The sequence below is a fragment of the Muntiacus reevesi genome, chromosome 4 (genome assembly GCF_963930625.1).
Source record: "Muntiacus reevesi chromosome 4, mMunRee1.1, whole genome shotgun sequence".
NCBI classification, from domain to species: Eukaryota; Metazoa; Chordata; class Mammalia; order Artiodactyla; family Cervidae; genus Muntiacus; species Muntiacus reevesi.
Genome location: NC_089252.1, coordinates 78,077,467 through 78,098,574, shown reverse-complemented (window position 1 = coordinate 78,098,574; position 21,108 = coordinate 78,077,467).

Genomic DNA, 21,108 nt, shown 5'->3' with positions numbered 1-21,108 from the left:
AGGCCTTAACTGGCCGCTGCAGAAGGGATATTGTGTCATGACACTGCATTTCTGGAGCCCAAGGTGGCAACACCCTGTCAGCTGCCCTATCCATATTATCCTTGGACATTAAGCACATTTTTCTGAAAGGAGTGACTCAGGAAAAATCCACTAGGAGGAAAACACTTGAAAGCACCTCCTAGGTGCAAACCATGATCTTGGATGACTATGTTATTATAGCATCACTCTTTCCAACTAATATTCTGTCCCCAAAGGACTGCTGCAAGCATCCTGCCTCACCATCACTATCTGAATAAAGTTCTGTCTGAAACCCACCTGCCTCAAAGTGACCTGAAGCTCTTCCTAAAAGTACCCATAGATACACCCAAATTCAAATTACCCAGTCTAGTTGTGGATGCAGATGATCAACTTATGGCTAATAGATATGAAACTGCAACTATGAGAATACTTTGCAAACAAGAAATGGAACTAGGAAGATCAAGGAGTACTAGCTACACAGATCAACAGTAGCTTTTTTTTCCTCATTTAAATTAATTAATTTATTTTAAGTGGAGGCTAATTAATTTACAATATTGTGGTTTTTGCCATGTGTGTATTATGTGTGTTAGTTGCTCAGTCATGTCCAACTCTTTGCGACCCCATGGACTGTCACCCACCAGACTTCTCTGTCCGTGGAATTCTCCAGGCAAGAATACTGGAGTGGATTGCCATTCCCTTCTCCAGAGGAACTTCGCAACCCAGGGATCAAACCCTGGTCTCCTACATCGCAGGCAGATTCTTTACCGTTTGAGCTACAGGGAAGTCTGTGGTTTCTGCCATCCATTGACATGAATCAGCCATGGGTGCACATGTGTCCCCTGCTACCGAAGCCCCGCCTCCCTCCCTCCCCACCCCATCCCTCTGGGTCGTCCCAGTGCACCAGCTTTGAGTGCCCTGTTTCATGCACTGAACTTCAACTGCTGATCTATTTCATATGTGGCAATTATATATGTTTCAATGCTATTCTCTCAAATCATCCCACCCTCGCCTTCTCCCATATAGCCCCAAAGTCTTTTTTATATCTGTGTCTCTTTTGCTGTCTTGCATTTCGGGTCATCATTACCATCTTTCCAAATTCCATATATATGCATTAATATACTATATTGGTGTTTTTCTTTCTGACTTACTTCACTCTGTATAATAGGCTCCAGTTTCATCCACTTCATTAGAACTGATTCAAATGTGTTCTTTTAAATAGTTGAGTAATAACCCATTGTGTATATGTACCACAACTTTCTTACAGTAGCTTTTTTAAGGCTTGGTCAAGGGATGTGTGGGCTTCCCAGGTGGCTCAGTGGTAAAGTATCCACCTGCCAATGCAAGAGATGCAGGAGATATGGGTCAGGAAGATCCCCTGGAGGAGGAAGTGACAATCCACTCCAGTATTCTTGCCTGGGAAATCCTATGGACAAAGGAGCCTGGTGGGCTACAGTCCATGGGGTCACAGAAGAGTCAGCCTACGGAGCACACATGCACACATGAAGGATGTGTAGGCATCAGTAACACAAAGTGATGAAAAGACCTCCGGGTAAAGAGAAGAACATGTGCAAAGGCCCTGTGGTAGAAGCATGGCAAATACAAAAGACTGAACCAAGGGCAGTGTGACTAGAAGGAAGAGATCAAGGGCCAATGTAGTTCTCGATAAAGACCCCTGAATAATTGTCAAGTCACACAGAAATGTATAGAACAAATTAGAAACATCAGTCTTCGGTCTAAAATTGCTGCAGAATCATTGGAAAGTTTTAAGCAAAGGAAGTGAGACTACAAAGAACACATGATGCAGTTTATATTTTTAATCTAAATCACTTCAGCAAGTGTGTGGAGTAATAGGTACATGTAAACATCTAGCATTTGGTTTGGAGATATTCCATTGGTTGAGGTGATGATGTTAGCTTTGACTATAGAGATGGTGATGGAGATAAAGTAATAGGAGATAATGCTTCAGAGGTGAAAGCAACAAGATTTGAAGATTAGTTGGCTTTCAACTCCACTTCTTCACCTGTAAGAAATTCCATTAACTTGCACTCCAGTGCTAACCACTGACTGCTGTGGTCCCGGACATGCATCAACAAAGTGGGTTGGTGCCATATTTACAGAATGCAGTACCTGGATTTGTTATCACTTAACTATGCTTTGAAGTAGAGGGTAATCTCCCCAATTCATAAGGCCAATTGTTTCAAGAACTTTATGAAGATATCTTTATGTTTGCCTCTCTATATTATATGCACGACCCTATATATTACTTTATATTTGTGAAGAGTTTAGGTCAGTTACAATGTTTAGGGGGAGCAGTCCTCAAAACTGCCCCTGCTCTTACACAAAATGCAATCCTGGAGTATCCCCAAACCACCCTGAGACTTGTTTATTTACTTCACAGCCTTGCTGAAAGCTGTTATACTCACAGTTACGGTTTATTATGTGAAAAGGACACAGATTAAAATCAGGCAAGAGAAGAAGTGCATAGCACAGAGTCCAGGAGACAAGCCATACAGGGAGCTTTCACTGTCCTCTCCGTGATAGAGTCAAGATGCAGAAATGTATCACAGTCACAACAAAGGATGCTCACTCCAAACTCGCTGTTCAGAGTTTCTATTAGGACTCCCTTCTATCTGCATGACTGACTGACTGACTGACCATAGGGTTGAACTAAGTCTCCAGGTCAACTGATATGACCCAAATTTCCCTAAATCACATTGTTACTATCTGGATTGCCTGAGGCACCCAGGCAAACAAAGGTTTCATCCCAGGATCCAATAACAAAAGGTCAGACCTCTTTTTTTGGAAAGGTTTAATTATTTATAATATGCTAATAACATCAAAAGCTAACGATTTATGCCACTAGCAGTAGAAGAGTAGTTCAAGTTAATATTGCATTGAAATGAGAGGATAAACTTGTACAAATATGCTCTTTTTCTTATAAAAAGTAGACTACACAAACCAAGGTTAGATCCCACGTTACCCAGAATTAGTTTTGTTATCTGTTAGAAAGCTTCCCATAAGAATTTCTCTGTTTTTCTTTACTGACCTCAAAATCCTACTTCCTGTGGCCAACTAGGGAAAGTGCAGTTTTTTAAATCACTGAAAAGGGAAGTCCGTTTTAGCATTTTTATCTTATTTCTCCAAATTCTGAGTTTCTTGATTTAGTCATTCCTTGCTTCGGGTAATGGGCCAGATTCTAAGGTCTTTCCTTCATTTGGCTGAGGAAAAACCACAAGGAAACAGACAGGATGGTTTCCTGTTTAGCACGACCACTGCGGACACCTTGCCACTCAGTAACATCCAACAGTTTCCATAGTTGGCACAGCACTGATACTCGATCTATTTTTTTTTAATTGACATCATCAATTTTAAGGAAAGATGAAAATATTACCTACAAGATACCAGCAGATGGTGGAACCATTATGGTCACCAGAAGTTTCCAGAACCATTTAGGCCAGATGCCTCCAGAGCATGCCTTGGAACTACTCTGATACTTGCTGTCTCTGAACATGGAATGTGAGGTCCACAAATCAAGGTAAATTGGAAGTGGTCAACAGGAGATGGCAAGAATGAACATCAACATCTTAACAATCAGTGAACTAAAATGGACAGAAATGGGCAAATTTAATTCAGATGGCCATTATACCTCCTTGGGCAAGAATCCCTTAGAAGAAATGGAGTAATCCTCCATAGTTAACAAAAGAGTCCGAAATGCAGTACTTGAGTGCAGTCTCAAAAATGACAGAATGATCCTGGTTCATTTCCAAGGCAACCATTCAACATCACTGTAATCCAAGTCTATGCCCCAGCCAATAATGCTGAAGAAGCTGAAGTTGAACTGTTCTATGAAGAACTGGTCCTATCTAACTGGTCATAGCAAGCAAACTAGTCATAGCAAACACGCTTGTCCAACTACACAAGGGAGGACTGGACATCCGCAGGTGGTCAATACCAAAATCAGATTGGTTATATTCTTTGCTGGGGAAGATGGGGGAGCTCTATATAGTTGGCAAAAATAAGACCTAGAGTGGACTTTGGCTCAGATCATGAGCTGCTTATTGAAAAACTGGGGTTTAAATTGAAGTAAGTAAGGAAAACCACTAGGCCATTCAGGTATGACCTTACAATTATACAGTGGATATGACAAAATGATTCAACGGATTAGATCTAATAAACAGAGTGCCTGAAGAACTATGGATGGAGGTTCATAACATTGTACAGGAGGTGGTGACCTAAACCATCCCCAAGAAAAAGAAATGCAAGAAGGCAAAATGGTTGTCTGAGGAGGCTTATAAATAGTTGAGGAAAGAAGAGAAGCTAAAAGCAAGGGAGAAAGGGAACAATACATAAAACTAAATGCAGCGTTCTAGAGAATAACAAGGAGAGATAAGAAGGCCTTTTTAAGTGAGGAATGCAAAGGAGCAGAGGAAACAATAGAATGGGAAGGACTAGAGAACTCCCAAGAAAATTGGAGAGATCAAGGGAACATTTCACGTAAGGATGGGCACAATAAAGGATAGAAACAGTAAAGACCTAACTAAGAAGCAAAAGAGATTAAAAAGAGGTGGCAAGAATACACAAAGGAACTATACGAAAAAGATCTTAATGACCCGGAGAGCGACGATGGTGTGGACATACGCTTAGAGCCAGACATCCTGGAGTGTGAAGTCAAGTGAGCCTCAGGGAGCACTACTATGAACAAAGCTAGTGGAGGTGATGGAATTCCAGGTGAGCTATTTCAAATCCTAAAAGATGAGGCTGTGAAAGTGCTACGCTCAATATGTCAGCGAATTTGGAAAACTCAGCAGTGGCCACAGGACTGGAAAAGGTCAGAGTTCATTCCAATCCCAAAGAAGAGCAGTGCCAAAGAATGTTCAAACTACTGTGCAATTGCACTCATTTCACATGCTAACAAGGTAATGCTCAAAATTCTTCAAGCTGGGCTTCAGCAGTATGGGAACAGAGAACTTCCAGATGTACAAGCTAGATTTAGAAAAGGCAGAGGAACCAGAGATCAAATTACCAACATTTGTTGGATCATAGAGAAAGCAAGGGAATTCCAGAAAAAAAAAATCTACTTCTGCTTTGTTGACTGCGCTAACGACTTTGACAGTGTTGATCACAACAAACTCTGGAAAATTCTTAAAGAGCTGGTAATACCAGACCACCTTGCCTGTCTCCTGAGAAACCTATATATGCAAGTCATGAAACAACAGTTAGAACCGGACATGGAACAACGGACTGGTTCCAAATTGGGAAAAGAGTATGTCAAGGATGTATATTGTCACCCCGCTTATTTAACTTCTATGAAGAATAAATCATGTGAAATGCCAGGTTGGAAGAATCACAAGCTGGAATCAAGACTGCCAGGAGAAATATCAACAACCTCAGATATGGAGATGATACCATTCTAATGGCAGAAAATGAATATAAACTAAAGAGCCTCTTGATTAGGGAGGAGAATGAAAAAGCTGGCTAAAAGCTCAACATTCAAAAAACTAAGATTATGGCACCTGTCCCATCAATTCACAGCAAATAGATGGAGAAAAAGTGGAAATAGTGACAGAATTTATTTTCTTGGGCTCCAAAATCACTGCAGATGGTGACTGCTGACACAAGATTAAAAGATACTTCCTCCTTGGAAGGAAAACTATGACAAACCTAGACAACGTATTAAAAAGCAGAGACATCATTTTGCCAACAAAAGGGCATATACTCAAAGCTACAGTTTTTCCAGTATTCATGTACTGATGTGAGAACTGGACCATAAAGAAGCCTGAGTACTGAAGAATTGATGTTTTCAAATTGTTGTGTTGGAGAAGACTCTTGAGAGTTCCTTTGACTACAAGGAGATCAAATCAGTCAATCCTAAAGGAAGTCAAACCTGAATATTCATTAGAAGGACTGATGCTGAAGCTCCAATACTTTGACCTCCTGATACAGAGAGCTGACCCTGATACCAGTAAAGATTGAGGGCACAAGGAGGGGTAGGGGTCGACAGCGGATGACATGGATGGATGGCATCACTGACTCAATGGACATGATTTTGAGCAAACTCTGGGAGATAGCGAAAGACAGGGAACTCTGGCATGCTGCAGTCCATGGGGTCGCAAAGAGTCGGACAAAACGTAGCGAGTGAACAACAGCATCTCTGCTCCAAACCTTCTAAGTCCCCTTTCTCCTCTCTGTCCCTTATGGGCTCTCTAAGACAGAATCATGGTAAGTGGCTCTTGTGCTGTATGCTCCTGCTGAGACCCTCTTGCCACTCAGCTTTGTTCTCTGCAGACTTCAGCCTTGGTTAGCACCACAATATCACTGTGAATTTTTCAATTTGCCTTATTATCCACACTCTGTAAAGCAAGCTTGTTACTGAATTCCCATTTAGAAAATGGAAGTTCAGGGGTGTGTGTGTGTGTGATCAGTTGCTTCACTCGTGTGTGTGTGTGTGTGTGTGTGTAGGTATGTGTACATATATTATATGCAACTTCTCCATCTTCTGGGGTGTGTGTGTGTGTGTGTGTGTGTGTGTGTGTGTATAGGTATGTGTACATATATTATATGTATATGTACAAATATACACACACACACACACACACACACATATTCATTGTTTGTTTTTGGCTTCCCAAGTAGGATTCATTTGAGTTAGGATTCTAAATAAGTTTGAAAGCTTCTGATTTCAATAAGCAGCTCAGTGTTTCTCAAACTCCCTGCATTGGTTTAGAGACACTTACTTGAGGGGTTCTGGGATTCCCAGGTGGCGCTACTGGAACCTGCCTGTCAATGTAGGAGACATAAGAGACACAGGTTCGATCCTTGGGTGGGGAAGATCCCCTAGATAAGGGCATGGGAACCACTCCAGTATTCTTGCCTGGAGAATTCCATGGACAGAGGAGCTTGGTGGGCTACAGTCCATGGGGTCACAAAGAGTTGGACATGACAGAAGTGACTGACCAGGTACTCACCCTATGATTTCTGAACCCCTTTTTCTCCCTAAGAGGGAGCTGGTATCCACAGAGGGCAGTAAATAGGTCAGTGCAGATGGACCATTGGACTATTCTGGGTTCTACTCTCACTCTCCATATTTCAGCCTTGGGATGCACATTAGCTACTCCCTTCTGCCTGCCCCAAGCTCCCTTTTTCTCTGTCACCTGTGATTGTTCTAAGAATCCAGACAGACCCTGGGATGGGACCTCTGGATTCTAAATGCTGACCCATTGCACTAAGTATAAGAATCATATTATTGCATTCATTTCTAACTTAGGCATACATTTTTCAAAGAGGTTCAGTGTATCTCCTTATGAAGTACATTTAAATAACCATAATTAGCCTCATTATCTGGGCCAAACAATGCCTAATGGCACAGATCTGAAGCTATTTTCATTAAAAAAAAAAAAAAAAAAGACTCTCAGACTTGAGAACTTCCTAGGACCCATTTTGCTGCAGCAAAAGGTTTTGCACCCAGTGCAACCCTGTCACTCACAAACACAGCAATCGCTGGAGATTACTAGTCATTTTCATTAAAGGTAATTTCAGGGTGCTGTGTTTCACCTTGTCACTCATGTTCCTGGGTCCTTGCCAGATGGCACCACAAGCAATAATTCAGGCTAGAGCCCCAAACCCAAAGGAGAAACCTGGATATTCCAGAGCAGACATCTCCCTAAATGACGGGGTGGAAGGAATCTGGGGTGTTGGTCCTACAAGACAAGCAACGCTTAGTAGAAGATGCTGGGCTCTTTCTTTCCCCTGACCCAGGTTTCTGCTTCACTGAGTAGGATATGTGTGTCCTGCCTCATCAGGTTGGGATGGCAAAATCCTTGTAAGATGTCAGGCTTGTCTCATCTCTCCCAACTCCCCATGTGAATGAAGTCGGAAGGCAGCACAAAGCGTCTTAGAACCTGACGCTTTGTGCAAGAAAGCTTGCACTCATCCTGAATGCTTTACTAAACCAAGGAGACTTGGGGATGGGATGTTGGCACAGCTTCTCTTTAAACATATGAAGCAAAGACTAGAGAATTGTGGCAACCATTTCGGTACCTCAAACTAAAGACTGAAATCCGACCTGGGTCCGTGTCTGAGCTACCAACTTTTATGAATTGCACAGTCTCGTGTGAAATGCAAGTTCTCCTTTTAATTACATGCGCCATCAAGGTCAAGCCTGATAAACAGAACTTGACAGGGCTGTACATTTCCAGAAATGTCGGGTTGGTGGGCCAACAACAGCAGCCTCACCTCAGGCTTGCTATTAACGCATACACTGAGGCTGCATCCCACGTTAACTAGGTCAGAATCTGCAGTCTAACAAGATCTCCACATGGTTCACAGGCATATTACAGCATGAAAAGTGCTCTTGACCCAGTCTGCTTGCCCAGTCCGCCTCACACTCATGTATGTGTGTGTTTGTTTATCTATCCTGCAGCCTGACTGCATCAACCGAGGGCCGCCAACCCACATTCTCTCCTCTGTGCAGAAACTCCTCTGGTGAAGAGCTGCTTGGATCCTGAAAGGCTATAACTGAGTCCATTCATTCCCAAGCCCAAAGAGACCCCATCCCCAGTTACAGCCAGCACTGTCCAGCAGAGGCGGCGGTTCTGCATGGCTTAGCTCCCACCTATGGAGGCGCGCAGGTGGAAAAATACTACATCGATCTTGGTTCGAAGCCAAGAGCAGACAAACAGCTACCCAGCTGGTGGCTTCTGTTTCTGGCCAAAGCACCGGCTGAACCCGAGCTTCTCCTTGCCAAAAACAGGCATGCCAGGCTCTCACAGGACCACAAACATGCCTTTCCATTTCAGAGAGAAATGATCCATTCCTCTCACCTTCTGCTGCTGTGGGTTTTGAAGAGACTATCACTGAACATCCCAACCAGGAATTTTGTCACCCTCACTCACAATATGTCAAGCTGAGTGTGATCTGGACATTCAAGGGTCAAAATGTTTCACATCTAATCTGCAGAGAATGGATGCTCTTCCATGGATTAAGCTGATACTCTCACTGGTAGAAGTTGATGTAAACAGCTCTAAGAAACACAGAGCACCTAAAAATTAAAGACAGTATGATTCCCAATGTGTGACTCCATGCTCCACTTCAGTGGGAAAAGAACGTCTTTCAGCCCAAACTAGTTTATGGTAAAATAAATAGATATCACGTATCATGCCTCCCCAATGGCAGCATTCTGAGTTTCCTAAGGACTGGAGCAGTAGAACATGGGCTTTCAGTATTTACACCCCAACAGCCAGCAGGCTGACTAGAACTCACAGGATCCATCAGTTACTGTGGCTTTCAGTTCATCTTGTGCTTTTTATCCATTTCTTTTGTAGTCAGCCCTGCTCTTGCGATTCTATATTCTCCTCACTAATTTATATAATCTTTCTGAGGAAAAAAAAAAGTTTTCAAATTTAAAGGATGCTTACGAGACTATTTCTTTTTTTAAAAAAAGTTCCTTGTAAGCTAAAGGAAACTGTGTTTAGAGGAGGGGCGGGGTGGGGGGTGGCTATACAATAAATCTTTATCTCAGGGAATCAGAGAAACATTGCATACCCTTCTCCTTTGAAATCTTTTGGGGAGAGTCTACGCAATTCTGAAGATACATAAATTGTGTCAGCTGTAAGCGTTACTTGTGACCCAACTGCTCTGTGTGGCGGTAAATACTTCCTTAGGCGGAAGAGTCTTAAGGAGAGCCATTATGTAATTTACTAAAGTAGTGAAGTGGCTATATCCGCGGAATCATCACAGCACACTAACTATGGTTGATACCCGTTTCTAAGGAAGCATCTTAATGTTCTAAGAGCCCGATACGCCACACATTCCATGCTGGTATTCCTGGTACTCAGAGGTGGCACAGCATGCTATTCAACTTGAGGGACTGTGACAAGAAAATGCTGTTTTTGCTATAGGGATAATGACTTAGTTGACCATGAGTAAATAAGAATGATTAAAGCTCACTGACTGACAATAAAATCTTTTAGAGTAAGGAAAATATGTTTGTTACCTCTAAATGAAAAAGAAGTGATGGCTAGTGAGAAAGATGGAGGCCACGTGAGGACCACCTAGACTCCCTGAGGGGTCGCTAAGGGAAGTATGTGTTTAGAGCTCACCAGAACAACAGGGCGATGGCTTGTTGACTCTGCTGGGTCTTCATCACCAACTCTTATGTTCAAACTGAGGTCAAGACATGTGGGCGATTCCTTTTATCAAAGATGGAGGTTAGGAAAACAGATCCATGAGGTGTGTCTTGTAAGAACTGGCTCCGCCTCACTCCCTGGGCAGCAGCCCCTGGTCTGATTTCTCTGGGCCCCATGGAGGAAGAATAAGACAAGCCACAGAGCAGGGAAGATGAACCTGGGCTCCTGCCTCTGGGCTTGTGGGAAGAAGAAAATCAAAACCGCCACCCTCCCAGAGAATAATCTTGAGATTGCCTCTGGAAGCTCTACCCCCTGGGTGGTGGGTCTGTGCAAGGCCCAGAAATGGTACCAATCTTCCTGGGGAAGTTGGTAGCATTGAGAGGCAACAGAGAGGAACATAGGGCTACTTACAGAGGTCAAACCCAACAGCATGGTGCTCAACAAATGTTCCCTGTTAAATCTGAATAAACATTCACATTGCTCTAACAACACACAACCCTCAGAGCATCTGTAGGGAGGACACTCCAGGGACGCGCTTTGGCTGCCCAAGCAGAACAACCCATATCACACTGTGCTTTAACTTGCCAAGTGAAACACCACACATGCCACAGGTCGGGGACACAAGTGAAGAACCGTCCAGAACCAAAAGCTACACACAGCCCCTTAGTAAGCAAACCTGAACTCCGGAATCGCTTATGGCTCCAAAATGAGCTTACAAAGGAATTCATTACATAATTCCTACTAAATGAGCAGCCTGTCTCTTATGATTGAAGTAATTTATTTCTATACTATGTTTCCAGCTGAAAGGAAGGAGATGGAAGGCTGCTTGCCCATTCATCAGGAACTGATAAAATACTAACAGCAAATGCTTTTTAAATGATTCCTAAGTGCCAGTGTTACGTGATCCTCAGAACCCCTCAGTGAATAGTTTCTGTTGGTATTCCTAGTGAACAGTTAGGTAAACTGAAGCACAGAGGAGGAAACTGAACCGCCCAACATCACGCAGGAAGTGGCCGAGCAAGGATTCAGACTCCCAGTCCCATTCCAGAGTCTCAGTTATTACCTGGTCCCTCATATACATGCTGAGAAAAAGGAGAACTCAAGAGATTACAAATTCAGCTCTCTTTTAATTTTTTAATCACATACTTCTGTCCTATTTTTTCATCATCTCTCACCATAGTGTGTGTGTGTGTGTGTGTGTGTGTGTGTGTGCGCGCGCGCCTGAAGCTCCCAGGTGGCGCTAGTGGTAAAGAACTTGCCTGCCAATGCAGGAGATGTAAGAGACACAGGTTTGATCCCTGAGTGGGGAAGATCCCCTGGAGGAGGAAATGGCAACCCACTCCAGAATTCTTGCCTGGAGAATCCCATGGACAGAGGAGCCTGGTGGGCTAAAGTCTATGTGGTTGCAAAGAGTTGGACATGACTGAGCAAGCATGCACATGTGTACCCCTTCCACTTTGCTCATGTCTACCTCCTCCTACAAACAAACTGCAGGACCTCAGGGCACCCCGCTGGGCCAGGTTCTCCTCCTCAGTGTTATTCCTCCCACCAAATTCTTCACCAGTATCTCCCCTTGACCCACTAGGCCCTCCCCTTCCACTGAGCCTATCCTGTGTGCTAGGGTATAAGAAAAACCTCAAGGTTGAGTTCAAAAGTCCAGAGCTTGGACCAATAGAGAGCTTTCCCACATGCTGTGGGGGACATCTTCCTAATTTAGAGATGTGAGGAATGGAGACACACCTCCCCACCCCCCACCCCACCCATTTGCATCCCACTTATGGTGCACAAGCTGCCTCCTCTTTATGGTCCATTCTAAAATGCCTGCTCCTCTGGCCAACAACTCCCCACACTCATTCCATAACCAGCCAAGGGCTGGGATGCACTGATTGCCTTCATTTCCATTTCTTCTGCCTACAGAGAAAATAATGCTTTTCAGAATATGAATGGGGACCTGGAAATTGACCATTATCCACTGCCATTTCCCACAGAAGTGATACTAATATTTAGGACTTCATATGTCAACATCTCAAGGTCCAGGGCGTACATTAAGAAGAGGAGAGCATCTGTAAGCTTTTATGGAAAAGGGAATAGAGGGGGCATGGGCCCAGCCGAGTTTGCTCATGCAGTGCCGCTGAGGACACTGAGATGCAATGAAATAAACAGCCCCAGTCCAAGCTGAATACATAACATAGTTAATTTGGATACCCTAATCCCATGGGTTGAATAATTTCATTTTTTATGGTCAGTTCTGTTGCAGAAATGGATATTTGGGTTGTATTTACAGGACATCAAAACAGCCGGTTGAAAAGTAAGTGGATTCATTCAAACTAATTCCAGTAACACTCTGATTAAGTAGTGGGCAAGGAAAGGGGTGTGCAAGGCTTATTGAATTTTCTAGTTTGACGGGGTTACCTGGTAACCTCTCTTTGTTTCATTCTTTACCGTTGAAATTCTTATTTTCAAAAACATGTCACTTCACTGTTTATTTGGTGAAGCATGTTGAGCATGATTTAATCTTTTTTGCTCAGATGGGAGTTCTGAAAGGTCTTTGGGTTCATTTTTCAGACTGCTGATGCTAACTGTAGAAAGACTGAAAGTGTAGAAATTCACAACATTGATTATCTTCCTAGAATTCTTAATTTCTTGAAAATGGATCATTCTTTTCCATCACTCTTCTCAAAATGCTGATGGAAGACTGTTTTCTTCATCCCTATCTAAAAATGGATGAACTAGAAGTGGGCCAATTTGAGTTTTCATTTTGAAATCATCAGGAAAAATGTATAGAAAATACTTCCAAAACTTTGATCTTAAAAATATAATTGAAATAAGACTCATGTCTTTCCTAGTAGATAAATGCAAAGCACAGCCTTCTTGCTGACTGCAGGTTTGGAAAGATCAGGTTGACTGGAAAATTTACAGCCAGTGATAGACGGATAGAAACTGCTGGTATATTTATTCCCCCCGCACCACGAGAGACCAAAAAGAGTCAACCATTCAGCCAAAGGCTTTTCCTATCATAGATGTTTCAGTCCATGACCTTTTGAACTGATCTTTAGAGAAGCAACAGATAGACTGTCCAAATGCAGAAATTATAACAAGCTAGAAACTTGGATTCAAGTAAAAGGGCCTGAGACAAATCAAACTATTGTCCTGTTGAAAACTGATATGTCCTTGTTTCTGGACATTTGCTGGCAACCTGGAGCTCACCAGATATAATGGCTCATTACCACCAGCAAGGGAGAAGCCTCGGTGCTGGACAGAAGTGAGATTCCATTTCCAGGCATGAGCTTTTTTAGAAGCAGGGAGAAAGGAGAAGGGTATTTAGAATGCAAATTCTGTCCACTATGAACAGAATCCTGCTCTCCACTTTTCAAAACCTGCTACATTTTCTCAGTTCTCATTTATGGGGGAACTATAGAGATGCTAGAGCAGGCCAGCTGGAGGAGCCTGACCTGTCATTAAACTCCGATCATTCATTTTCTCCACTCTCCTGCTTTATAATATTTCCATTTCTTAGGATTTTCTAGAAGGAGATGAGCAAGAACAAAGCCTATCACAAGAGGGGGTTCACAGTGGTTCAGACATGGACTCTCAAGTCAGATGGCCTGGCTTAGCTAGCTCTATGGTTGTGGAGTCCTACTTTACCTCTCTTCTCCCATATGCAAAATGGGAAGAAAGAAAGCACCTTCTCAGACCACTCATGTGATGAGCTGGACACAGCAAGCAGTCTACAAATATTAACCATTACCACTGATTAAACAAATTATCTTTAATTAACCACTTCAAATTATCCCCTCACTCCAACGTCTAACAGCTTATGACTCTTGTTCTACTTCATCCCACACTTTCCCTCCCTGTCCACTTTCCTCACAACTGACAAAAGAACCTTAATACTAATAGTTAACTGATCGATCATTGTAAGGGATAGGCAGGTAACAAGAGAAGGCCTTGGAATAAGATAACACTAAAAAGAGTAGGAAACAGTTATCCTAAGCCTCCAGGAGACCTCAGACATGAGAACATGGCATTCACGGAAGGTAGCCAATAAAGAAAGAAATAATTCATGTAGACACTGGGGAGTTGAAAACTGAGACAGTATACCAACAGCATACCAAGACTGGAGGTGGACAAGAAAAAGCCAGGAGTCACCCACAGAAAAGACCTCGGGTGGAAATTTGAGCAAGGCCTGTTGACCGTGTCAATTGTCCAGACCTCCTTGTTGACAGGCTGGTGCTTACATCTGTTCCAGGAAACAACACCATGAGTAGAAAGTCATGGAGGACAGATTAACAGCAAATGATGGCCTTCAGAGCAGTGGAGTCTTTGGCGACCATTTTGCTAAAGTCGGCAGCCTTGGCATGTGCCTACGTAGTTTAGGTTTTCTACCAGAGCAGACATTCTTTGAAGGTTATGGGGATTCCTTCTATGTCTGTGCATCATCACAGTCCTAGAATCTATAATGAAAGATGGCTCGTATTAGGAATCTGGTAAATGTTTATCGACTGATTGCTGTTCTACCCCAAAGAGACAGGTAGTCGTGGTGGCGGAATAGTGTGACTATCATGGTAGTTTGAGGTGACATCTCCCAGGGAACAGTCACTATCTCAGAGAACAGTTAACAGGAAATACTTGTCAGGAAAAAAAGAAGAGTTCTATTCTCCCTGGCAATGCAGCAGCCTAGATTTTAAGAATTTCCTGTGTTGCTGTCACCAACAGTAAAGGAATATCTTAGAAATTAAAATATTTCTTTAGCAAACCCTATCTCTCAGGGCCCACTGTTGTTTTCTGAAATGATGTGAAAATCTACCTGCCGTGTTTCTATGTTTTCTTTGCAACAATACAGTCTCCTGCACAGTGTAACACAGACTCAGAAAGCTCCTCCCCAAGGGTCTAAGGGTTTGCAATGAAGACTGAGTTCAGAGTTTAAAACTCTCTAGTACATAACAGCACAGTTGGCAATTTCAAGTGTCACATGAATTTCTTGTTTAAATGATATCCTATGAAAGAAGTTTATCCTGTGAAATACAGGACACCAGCTGAGTTTAGATAGGACCATTTTCCTGAATTCCATTATCTTGTAGAGCTGACTAGCTTTCAATGCTGATCTTAAGATCGTTGAGCAGTGGAGGGGATGGTAGTGGTAGTGGTGGTGACAATAGCTTTTTCTTAAAGGTCCAACACCGTGCTAATGAACACGGACATCTGATCCTCCCAACATCATTAGTATCACCATCTTGATTTTGTAAACAATTGAAAGGCAAGGAATCTGAGGCTTAGAGACCTGTCACAAGATCATGGCTTATAGAGCACAGCTGGGATTTCAGTCCCAGAACTCGGACATGAGAGTCATCTTGTTAACCCCAACTTCACATCATCTCCCCCACCACTAAGTGGCATCTTTCTCATCTTTGGAGGAAGGCAAAGTCTGCATGATCTTCAGCATTTGTCCTCACTCATCGTCTTTTCTCTGAATTTAAAGAGAGATCTGTGATCACAACGTCTATTTCAAACCTTCCCTCTAAGCCTGAACAAACATCCCATTTCTTTTTTTCAAAACGTCTGTTCTGCACTGGCTTCCTTGAGGAGAAGGAGGGGACTACTAAACAACCTCCCCCTCCAGGCTTTGCTGTCAGGAGCCCCTCACTGCTTAAAGGAATACTTCTCAGTCTCCTGAAATCTATGTATCCAGAATTCCAATTCAGTCATTACAGAGACCTCCTATAGGAATCACTGCCTCCTACAACAGGCAGAACACTCATGGGGTTTGGGGCATGGAATTTCAGGAGAGAAATCAAGGGGTGGTGGATACTGAAGATCAGAAAGCAGTGAGCTGTAGAGAAGTTTCCTTGGATCTTCCTGTCCAGGTCTACCTGATAGAGAGGAGATAGTTGGTAAACATTTGAGTGAGAAAGATCTATGACCCCTGACATCAGTTCCACCTCTCTTAGACCTCTCTCACCCTATCAATAACGAAAGTTCAAAAAAGGTGGGGATATTTATTATGACAGGATGTGTTCGTTAGTCTCCCTAACTCATGATGTCTTTTTTAAGTTCAGTTCAGTCACTCAGTCATGTCCAATTCTTTGTGACCCCATGGACTGCAGCATGCCAGGCTTCCCTGTCTATCACCAACTCCTGGAGCTTGCTCAAACTCATGTCCATTGAGTCAGTGATGCCTTCCAACCATCTTATCCTGTCATCCTCTTCTCCTCCTGCCTTCAGTCTTTCCCAGCATCAGCCTTTTAGTAAAGGTGGGATAATATTGGTACCTGCCTCATACGGCTGGCTGGAAGGATTAAAGAGTTTGTAAATATTAGGTGCTTGAGATTTTCTTATACATATTATGTGTTTAACAAATGCTACTACATTCAGAGCCCAAGTTTGGACTTGTTGATAGCTTGTCCAAGAATCATATGTTTCTCAACTTCTTGGCAAGAAGAACTATCAAGAAAAAAAAAAATGTTCATGCCCCTCAGCAGTGTTGATTGTTTCCATAAGGACTCACCCCACTCCGTCTTTAAGCAACTCAGTTGGAATGCCCTTTGGAACATTACAGGTCACTTGGGGTGTTTTATACACAAAATCTTCCTGGAAAAAATGTGATGGAGTGGTAACAGCTCAATCTGTTTCATAACTAACCTGGGTAACATGGACCCAGAGGTCAGAAACACTCATATGTCACAGTTACCCGAGGATACTTTTGGTCTCAGTCTTTCTGATAGAATTGACTTGATTCTTGGGCCAATCTTTGCTTTATCAATGCAGACACAGCTCAGTTCCAAACTGCAAATCTGAGCAGTGAATAAATAAAGGAGAACTCATCTCAACTAATTTAACTGACAGTCTTAGGACACTCATCAGTAGAGATCCGATTTATTCAATCAAAATGGAAAAATGGATAAAGGCAATATATTAACAGATGCACAGGTAAAAAATTCCAGCAATTGATTTTGCCAACAACCCAACATAAGTGCCCCTGGAATCAATGATTACCATCTCCAATACTGCACAGAGATGACAGAGACGGTTTGTAGGAGTAGCAACAACCATTGATTAGGTGTACAAGCCTGTCTGGTACAGTAAAAAGCCGTCACTTCTGCCACAGTAGAAAACACCAAGCCCTCCAGGTAACCGATAAAACCTCTCATAGCTCAGGATTTCAATATCACACTTCTGCAGAGATGAAATGCTGACTGATGACAGTGGTGCAAATGGATGGAAGTGGCAACATGTTGACAATGACCTGACAGGTCCCTTTTCCAAGGAACAGATGAAATCTACCAGGTGCTCTGACCACTCCTCAAACCTCCTCAGGGATTGCTGTCAGCACCCTAACAAGCATCCAGTCATCAATTCGTTTAGTCTCATTGTACAGGTCGCTTGACCTGCTTTGGAGGAATTCTTTCTTCCAAGAGAAAAGAATATGCACCAACGAGTCAGTGTTATGTGTGGGAGAGGAGTTCTCTACGTGCACTCAGAGAGAAGACTAATCATAGCTACACATGGGAAAATTACATGTGAGCACATTCTGAGTGTCTTACATATGTTACCACCTTCAATCTTCCTAAGGACCCTAGAGGTTGATGCTACTGTTAGGTCCATTTTCCAGAAGAGGAAACTAAGCCACAGAGAGATGACAGTACCTTGCCCAATGTCATACAGTTGGTCAATGGCTATCCTTGTACTTCTTATGTGCTTACATTTTCCCACTGTTCTTTTACTCTGGTAGGGGTTTTCATGATCACTCTTGAATTATGACCAATAGAATTCTACACCAGGCCATGGAAACTATTGCAATTCTTTTTATTTCTTCTCTGAGATACATGACTATGTCAAGAGTATTACTTCTCAGTGGCAGATACTATAAGATAAAGATAGAACTATCTCTGAGCAAAGTGCTAAAGCATACATTTTGTTTTGGACATGAAACTTCTCAAACATTCAGAAAAGTTGAATGGGTGGTGGTATAATCCACTACCAAGATAGCCACTGTTAATATTTTACCATTTTTGATTCATGCATATCTATCTATGTATCTCTGCCTTGAACCATTTGAAAGTTGGTTATCAGATATCATGAGACATTACTCCAAAATATTTTACCTTATTACAAAATGGAGACATTCTCCAACTCTACCATTACCTCATTATCACATCTAACCAAGTTCAACATGATTCTCTAATAGCATCTAACACTCAGTCCCTGGTCTTCTGGCTTCAGTCTCTTTATCCCTTCTGATAGCAGGCAACCTTTCAGCTTCCCCATCAAGTCTCTCCAGACCCAGTGCTTTGAATCCAACTCAGTGTTCACTTCCACAAACCCCTGCTGAATTCTAGTAACGGGAATTTCAGTCTCCTATCAGAATCAATCAAGTTATACCCCAAGTGCTCTAACTAAGACTTCAAAGAGGTACAGATACTGTGGAAAGATCCATTAGACAGCCTCAGGGCAAACAGAATACATTGAAGGAAAGACTGTAAACCAAGCATTTAAAATTAGGAATTTGATCATTTGAAAAATCCCAGTTTCAGTTCAGTCGCTCAGTCGTATCTGACTCTTTGCGACCCCATGAATCGCAGCACGCCAGGCCTCCCTGTCCATCACCAACTCCCGGAGTTTACTCAAACTCATGGCATCGAGTCAGTGATGCCATCCCACTATCTCATCCTCTGTCTCCCCCTTCTCCTCCTGCCCCCAATCCCTCCCAGCATCAGGGTCTTTACCAAGGAGTCAACTCTTCACATGAGGTGGCTGAAGTACTGGAGCTTTAGCTTCAGCATCAGTCCTTTGAATGAACACCCAAGCTTTATCTCCTTTAGGATGGACTGGTTGGATCTCCTTGCAGTCCAAGGGACTCTCAAGAGTCTTCTCCAACACCACAGTTCAAAAGCGTCAATTTTTCCACGCTCAGCTTTCTTCACAGTCCAACTCTCACATCCATACATGAACACTGGAAAAACCATAGCCTTGACTAGACAGACCTTTGTTGGCAAAGTAATGTTTCTCTGCTTTTTAATATGCTATCTAGGTTGGTCATAACTTTCCCTCCAAGGAGTAAGCGTCTTTTAATTTTGTGGCTGCAGTCACCATCTGCAGTGATTTTGGAGCCCAAAAAAATGAAGTCTGACACTGTTTCCACTGTCTCCCCATCTATTTCCCATGAGGTGATGGGACCAGATGCCATGATCTTAGTTTTCTGAATGTTAAGCTTTAAGCCAACTTTTTCACTCTCCTCTTTCACTTTCATCAAGAGGCTTTTTAGTTCCTCTTCACTCTCTGCCATAAGGGTGGTGTCATCTGCATATCTGAGGTTATTGATATTTCTCCAGGCAATCTTGATTCCAGCTTGTGCTTCTTCCAGCCCAGCATTTCTAATGAGGTACTCTGCATATAAGTTAAATAAGCAGGGTGATAATATACAGCCTTGATGTACTCATTTTCCTATTTGGAACCAGTCTGTGGTTCCATGTCCAGTTCTAACTGTTGCTTCCTGACCTGCATACAGGTTTCTCAAGAGGCAGATCAGGTGGTCTGGTATTCCCATCTCTTTCAGAATTTTCCACAGTTTATTGTTCCATGAAAAATCCCAAGGAATTGTTAAATACATTCATATACCTTGAACCTGAAGGAGTTAAACTTGAATGCCAATCGCAATTCACCCTATTCAAATGAATAGATTTGCAATGTGTTTAAGAAAAGGAGAGGAGAGAAAGCACTTTTACACAGAGCAATGAAGATAGAATTTCTGGAAGCATTGTAAGTAAGCACGGTGTGTATGGTTATGATTGGTAGTGGGAGTACAGAGTTAGAGAACTAGGCTCACTATAATTAGACCCCCACCATGACCAAATTCCAGTGCATTCCTTCCATTTCTCTAATAGGAGCCCCTGTCTGTATTCAGAGATAGAATGGTTGCTCCATCCATCTTTTATGTGACCGCAAAGTCTCTTTTATGTGACCGCAAAGTCTCTTTTATGTGACCGCAAAGTCTCTTTTCTCTTCCCTCAACTAATACTTGTGATTACTCTTGATCATTCTCTGTAATAAACAACCCTTCAGTTTCCTCTGACTGGGGGGCCAGAAGAACTACCCAATAGCTATGAATATCAGAGGACTTTCATGCTCCAGGGAACAAACTGGGTCAGGGCTACCAGCTTCCTCATCACTATTATCTCAGAAGGAAGGAGAAAGAAGCCTGGCAGAAAGCCTAAGGTCAAAAGGAGAAGTTTCAAGGACTATCAAACAGACATGGGAGAAGGCAATGGCACCCCACTCCAGTACTCTTGCCTGGACAATCTCATAGACGGGGGAGCCTGGTGGGGTGCAGTCCATGGGGTTGCTGAGAATCGGACACAACTGAGCAACTTCACTTTCACTTTTCACTTTCACGCATTGGAGAAGGAAACGGCAACCCACTCCAGTGTTCTTTTCAGGGATGGGGGAGCCTGGTGGGCTGCTGTCTATGGGGTCACACAGAGTCGGACATGACTGAAGCGACTTAGCAGCAGCAGCAAACAGACATGAGTAGGCCCCTTGTCATCAGTTTCAACTGACCCCAACCAGAGATCTAACATCTTTAGTAATCCTGTGATAAATGTATGTGTGTGCATATTGAGAGGCACCTGATCTACCTGACTGAGCGCTCTTTGAGGACAGGGGCATGTCTTATTCCCTCTGCATCCCCAGCAGCCCGTGTTTAATACCTAGTAGACATGTGCTTTGCATGTGCTGTAAACTGAAGCTCTGCCTGACTTCTGTCACCTGGAAGAGTATCTAATCCTTCCACCTTCCAAAGCCAGGATCCAAATATACAGTCCAGGGGATGTTCCCACCTGCACAGAGCTTCAGTTGGCAAGACCTGCTTTTTAGCCACAGGTTAAGCTGAGTTGAATTCCAAGGAAGGAAGAAAAGTGGTTTCCTTTGTCTCTTTCCTTTACCAAGAATAACAGTCTTCTCTGGTTTCCCC